The sequence below is a fragment of the Panulirus ornatus genome, chromosome 54 (assembly GCF_036320965.1).
Source record: "Panulirus ornatus isolate Po-2019 chromosome 54, ASM3632096v1, whole genome shotgun sequence".
Classification (NCBI taxonomy): Eukaryota; Metazoa; Arthropoda; class Malacostraca; order Decapoda; family Palinuridae; genus Panulirus; species Panulirus ornatus.
Genome location: NC_092277.1, coordinates 4,899,109 through 4,905,904, shown reverse-complemented (window position 1 = coordinate 4,905,904; position 6,796 = coordinate 4,899,109). Strand labels below are relative to the sequence as shown.

Genomic DNA, 6,796 nt, shown 5'->3' with positions numbered 1-6,796 from the left:
GTATTGCAGTGGAATTTATTTAAAAAGGGGGTGACTGTATTATTGACTGGTTGGTAAGGTTATTTAATGTATGTATGACTCATGGTGAGGTGCCTGAGGATTGGCGGAATGCGTGCATAGTGCCATTGTACAAAGGCAAAGGGGATAAGAGTGAATGCTCAAATTACAGAGGTATAAGTTTGTTGAGTATTCCTGGTAAATTATATGGGAGGGTATTGATTGAGAGGGTGAAGGCATGTACAGAGCATCAGATTGGGGAAGAGCAGTGTGGTTTCAGAAGTGGTAGAAGATGTGTGGATCAGGTGTTTGCTTTGAGGAATGTATGTGAGAAATACTTAGAAAAGCAAATGGATTTGTATGTAGCATTTATGGATCTGGAGAAGGCATATGATAGAGTTGATAGAGATGCTCTGTGGAAGGTATTAAGAATATATGGTGTGGGAGGCAAGTTGTTAGAAGCAGTGAAAAGTTTTTATCGAGGATGTAAGGCGTGTGTACGTGTAGGAAGAGAGGAAAGTGATTGGTTCTCAGTGAATGTAGGTTTGTGGCAGGGGTGTGTGATGTCTCCATGGTTGTTTAATTTGTTTATGGATGGGGTTGTTAGGGAGGAGAATACAAGAATTTTGGAAAGAGGGGCAAGTATGAAGTCTGTTGGGGATGAGAGAGCTTGGGAAGTGAGTCAGTTGTTGTTCGCTGATGATACAGCGCTGGTGGCTGATTCATGTGAGAAACTGCAGAAGCTGGTGACTGATTTTGGTAAAGTGTGTGAAAGAAGAAAGTTAAGAGTAAATGTGAATAAGAGCAAGGTTATTAGGTACAGTAGGGTTGAGGGTCAAGTCAATTGGGAGGTAAGTTTGAATGGAGAAAAACTGGAGGAAGTAAAGTGTTTTAGATATCTGGGAGTGGATCTGGCAGCGGATGGAACCATGGAAGCAGAAGTGGATCATAGGGTGGGGGAGGGGGCGAAAATTCTGGGAGCCTTGAAGAATGTGTGAAAGTCGAGAACATTATCTCGGAAAGCAAAAATGGGTATGTTTGAAGGAATAGTGGTTCCAACAATGTTGTATGGTTGCGAGGCGTGGGCTATGGATAGAGTTGTGCGCAGGAGGATGGATGTGCTGGAAATGAGATGTTTGAGGACAATGTGTGGTGTGAGGTGGTTTGATCGAGTAAGTAACGTAAGGGTAAGAGAGATGTGTGGAAATAAAAAGAGCGTAGTTGAGAGAGCAGAAGAGGGTGTTTTGAAATGGTTTGGTCACATGGAGAGAATGGGTGAGGAAAGATTGACCAAGAGGATATATGTGTCGGAGGTGGAGGGAACGAGGAGAAGTGGGAGACCAAATTGGAGGTGGAAAGATGGAGTGAAAAAGATTTTGTGTGATTGGGGCCTGAACATGCAGGAGGGTGAAAGGAGGGCAAGGAATAGAGTGAATTGGATCGATGTGGTATACCGGGGTTGAAGTGCTGTCAGTGGATTGAATCAGGGCATGTAAAGCGTCTGGGGTAAACCATGGAAAGCTGTGTAGGTATGTATATTTGCGTGTGTGGACGTATGTATATACATGTGTATGGGGGTGGGTTGGGCCATTTCTTTCGTCTGTTTCCTTGCGCTACCTCGCAAACGCGGGAGACAGCGACAAAGCAAGAAAAAAAAAATGTATATATATGTATATGTTGAAATGTATAGGTATGTATATGTGCGTGTGTGGATGTTTATGTATATCCATGTGTATGTGGATGGGTTTGGCCTTTCTTCATCTGTTTCCTTGCACTACATCGCTAATGCTGGAGACAGTGACAGAGAATGATATAATATGAATAGATAATTTGAAGTCAATTTATCTTTTTTCCATTTCTAATTTTGTAGGTTTAATGTGATTTTTTCTTCATTTATCAGGGTTTCTACCTCCTAGATTGACATTAAAGGTTGATGCTCGGTTAGAAAAAGTTTGCCGGGGTTTGATCAGAATATTTAGGTGGACAGGGAGGTCATAATGATTTAATAAGAGGCTCTAGTTATATTGAAATAAGATAGGGTAAGACTTAAAGTTTTTCATAAAAACTGTATTTTTTTGAGTTAATGTTGTTTTAATCATGCTTTGTTACTCGCATGATTTAATTTTTAGAATATTGTATTGAAGCTGCAAATGAGGTTTAGTTTACCTGGGGTATAAGAATATATTTTTAGAAGAGATTGATCTTCATCTTTACATTGAAAATGTAATGTTAAACGTTACATTTTGAAAAAGATGCATAAACAGAATTGAACCACTTTGAAAATAAGTTAGATTTTTTCATTCCACAAATACTTCGTTGGTAGGAAAATGAAATTTCAGTGAAATAATTAACAGTGATAAGCCTCTTTTTAGCTTCTACCAAAATTTAATTAGAGGTTAATTAAACCAAGGCTTAGGTCGAACCTAAGAGCAAATCTTAGCTTTCTAATTGAAGTGAGGTTAGTTAAATATAACACCTTGTGAGTGCAAGTTACATATCATCGTTGACTATAATCCCATTGAGATCATTCAAGGGCTCCAGAATGCCATTCAACATATAGTCCCAATAAAAGAAATAAAAGAATTTTAAGTCCCACGGAAAATCATGAGATTAATTTTGATAGGTTTATAGTGCATGCTGATGGTAGTGATAGTGTAATTTGTACATCAAAAATTGAAAAAATAACAGTGATTAGGAAGAACTTTAAAGGAAACGGAATGCATGCTGATCCTTAAGGGTCAAATCCACATTCAAATGGTGATATTTTTTCTTGGCCAGGAATTGCTTTTTTTGAATGAATGATACGATTAATATAAGAATAAAACATGATTAGTGTTACAAATGAAATAGATAAGATTAAAAAGAGGGCAAATGAGAGTTGGGGTGAGAGAGTGTCATTAAATTTTCGGGAGAATGAAAAGATGTTTTGGAAGGAGGTAAATAAAGTGCGTAAGACAAGGGAACAAATGGGAACATCAGTGAAGGGTGCTAATGGGGAGGTGATAACAAGTAGTGGTGATGTGAGAGGGAGATGGAGTGAGTATTTTGAAGCTTTGTTGATTGTGTTTGATGATAGAGTGGCAGATATAGGGTGTTTTCATTGAGGTGGTGTGCAAAGTGAGAGGGGTTAGGGAGTGTGATTTGGTAAACAGAGAAAAGGTGGTGAAAGGTTTGCAGAAGATGAAAGCCAGCAAGGCAGCGGGTTTGGATGGTATTGCAGTGGAATTTATTAAAAAAGGGGGTGACTGTATTGTTGACTGGTTGGTAGGATCATTTAATGTATGTATGACTCATATACACACGTGTATGTATATACATGTGTATGGGGGTGGGTTGGGCCATCCTTTCATCTGTTTCCTTGCCCTACCTCGCTAACGCGGAAGACAGCGACAAAGTATAATAATAACAATAATAATGTGGGGGGGAGCTGTGGTTTTGGGCATTATTGCATGACAGTTGGAGACTGAGTATGAATGAATGGGGCCTTTGTTGTCTTTTCCTAGCGCTACCTCGCACACGAGGGGGGAGGGGGATGTTATTTCATGTGTGGCGAGGTGGCGATGGGAATGAATAAAGGCAGACATTGTGAATTGTAAGCTTGTGTATTTATGTATGTGTCTGTGTGTGTATATATATGTGTACATTGAGATGTATGGGTATGTATATTTGCATATGTGGACGTGTATGTATATACATATGTATGGGGGTGGGTTGGGCCATTTCTTTCATCTGTTTCCTTGCGCTACCTCGCAAACGCGGGAGACAGCGACAAAGCAAAATAAATAAATAAAATAAAATAATAAAATCACTCATGGTGAGGTGCCTGAGGATTGGCAGAATGCTTGCATAGTGCAGAGCATCAGATTGGGGAAGAGCAGTGTGGTTTCAGAAGTGGTAGAGGATGTGTGGATTAGGTGTTTGCTTTGAAGAATGTAGGTGAGAAATACTTAGAAAAGCAAATGGATTTGTACGTAGCATTTATGGATCTGGAAAAGGCATATGACAGCAAGTTGATAGAGATGCTCTGTGGAAGGTATTAAGAATATATGGTGTGGGAGGCAAGTTGTTAGAAGCAATGAAAAGTTTTTATCGAGGATTTAAGGCATGTGTACGTGTAGGAAAAGAGGAAAGTGATTGGTTGTCAGTGAATGATGGTTTGCGGCAGGGGTGCATGATGTCTCCAAGGTTGTTTAATATTTTTATGGATGGGGAGGTGAATGCAAGTGTTTTGGAGAGAGGGGCAAGTATGCAGTCTGTTGTGGATGAGAGGGCTTGGGAAGTGAGTCAGTTGTTGTTCGCTGATGATACAGCATTGGTGGCTGATTCAGGTGAGAAACTGCTGAAGCTGGAGACTGAGTTTGGTAAAGTGTGTGAAAGAAGAAAGCTGAGAGTAAATGTGAATAAGAGCAAGGTTATTAGGTGCAGTAGGGTTGAGGGACAAGTCAGTAGGGAGGTAAGTTTGAATGGAGAAAAACTGGAGGAAGTGAAGTGTTTTAGATATCTGGGAGTGGATTTGGCAGCGGAAGGAACCATGGAAGCGGAAGTGAATCATAGGGTGGAGGAGGGGGCGAAAGTTCTGGGAGCGCTGAAAAATGTGTGGAAATTGAGAACGTTATCTTGGAAAGCAAAAATGGGTATGTTTGAAGGAATGGTGGTTCCATCATGTTATATGGTTGCGAGGCATGGGCTATAGACAGAGTTGTGCGGAGGAGGGTGGATGTGCTGGAAATGAGATGTTTGAGGACAATATGTGGTGTGAGGTGGTTTGATCAAGTAAGTAATGAAAGGGTAAGAGAGATGTGTGGTAATAAAAAGAGTGTGGTTGAGAGAGCAGAAGAGGGTGTTTTGAAATGGTTTGGTCACATGGAGTGAATGAGTGAGGAAAGATTGACAAAGACAATATATGTGTCAGAGCTGGAGGGAATGAGGAGAAGTGCGAGACCAAATTGGAGGTGGAAAGATGGAGTGAAAAAGATTTTGAGTGATCGTGGCCTGAACATGCAGGAGGGTGAAAGGCGTGCAAGGAATAGAGTGAATTGGAACAATGTGGTATACCGGGGTTGACGTGCTGTCAATGGATTGAACCAGGGCATGTGAAGCGTCTGGTATAAACTATGGAAAGTTTTGTGGGGCCTGGATGTGGAAAGAGAGCTGTGGTTTCTGTGTATTATACATGACAGCTAGAGGATGAGTGTGAACGAATGTGGCCTTTGCTCTCTTTTCCTAGCGCTACCTCACGCACATGCTGGGGTAGGGACTTGTCATTTTCATGTGTGGCAGGGTTGCAACGGGAATGAATATGGGCAGATTATGAATTATGTGCATGTGTAGATATGTATATATCTGTGTGTGTATGTCTGTGTATATGTCTGTGTGTCTCCAGCGTTAGCGAGGTAGCACAAAGAAACAGATGAAGAATGGCCCAACTCACTCACATACACATGTATATACATAAATGCCCACACAGGCACATATATATACCTATACATTTGAACATATACATATATATATACATACACAGACATATACATATATACACATGTACATATTCATACTTGCTGCCTTCTTCCATTCCCATCGTCACCCTGCAACACACGAAATAGCATTCCCCTCCCCCACAAGCGCGCATGGTAGTGCTAGGAAAAGACAACAAAATTCACATTTGTTTACATTCAGTCTGTAGCTGTCATGTGTAATGCACCGAAACCACAGCTCCCTTTCCACATCCAGGCCTCACAAAACTTTCCATGGTTTACCCCAGATATTTTTCATGCCCTGGTTCAATCCATTGACAGCTCGTCGACCTTGGTATATCACATCGTTTCAATTCACTCTATTCCTTGCACGCCTTTCACCCTCCTGTATGTTCAGGCCCTGATCACTCAAAATCTTTTTCACTCCATCCTTCCACCTCCATTCTGGTCTCCCACTTCTCGTTCCCTCCACCTCTGACACATACATCCTGTTTCACAATCTTTCCTTACTCATTCTCTCCATGTGACCAAACCATTTCAATACACCCTTTTCTGCTCTCTCAACTGCGCTCTTTTTATTACCACACATCTCTCTTATCCTTCATTACTTATTTCATCAAAACACCTCACATAGCATGTCCTCAAACATTTCAATTCCAACACGTCCACCCTCCTCAGCACAACCCTATCTACATGCCTTGCAAACCCACTCATTTTTGCTCCGAGATAATGATCTCTCCTTCCACACATTCTTCAGTGCTCCCAGAACCTTCGTCCCCTCCCATACCCTGTTAATCACTTCAGTTTCCATGGTTCCATCTGCTGCTAAATCCACACCCAAATATGTAAAATACTTCACCACGTCCTCCAGTTTTTTCTATTCAAGCTTACCTCCCAGTTAACTTGTACCTCAACCCTACTGAACCTTATAACCTTACTCTTATTCACATTTACTTCCAGCTTTTTTCTCTCATATACTTTATCAAACTCAGTCATCAGCTTCTGCAGTTTCTCATCCAAATCAGCCACCAGCGCTGTATCATCAGTGAACAACAACTGACTCACTTCCCAAGCTCTCTCATTCACAACAGACTGCATACTTGCCCCTCTTTCCAAAACTCTTGCATTAACCTCCCTAACATCCCCATCCATAAACAAATTAAACAACCATGGAGACATCACACACTCCTGCCATAAACCAACATTCACTGAGAACCAATCACTTTCCTCTCTTTTTACTCATACACATGCCTTACATCCTCGATTAAAACTTTTCACTGCTCTAACAACTTCTTAATACCTTCCACAGAGGATCTCTATCAACT

The 6,796-nt window shown here is 41.0% G+C and overlaps 1 protein-coding gene across 5 annotated transcripts in view; it reads left to right on the top strand.

Annotated features, from left to right (window-relative positions):
- LOC139765362 (uncharacterized) overlaps positions 1–6,796 on the top strand; it is a 574,294-nt gene that overhangs the window by 366,694 nt on the left and 200,804 nt on the right. The gene's annotated exons all lie outside the window — the stretch shown is intronic.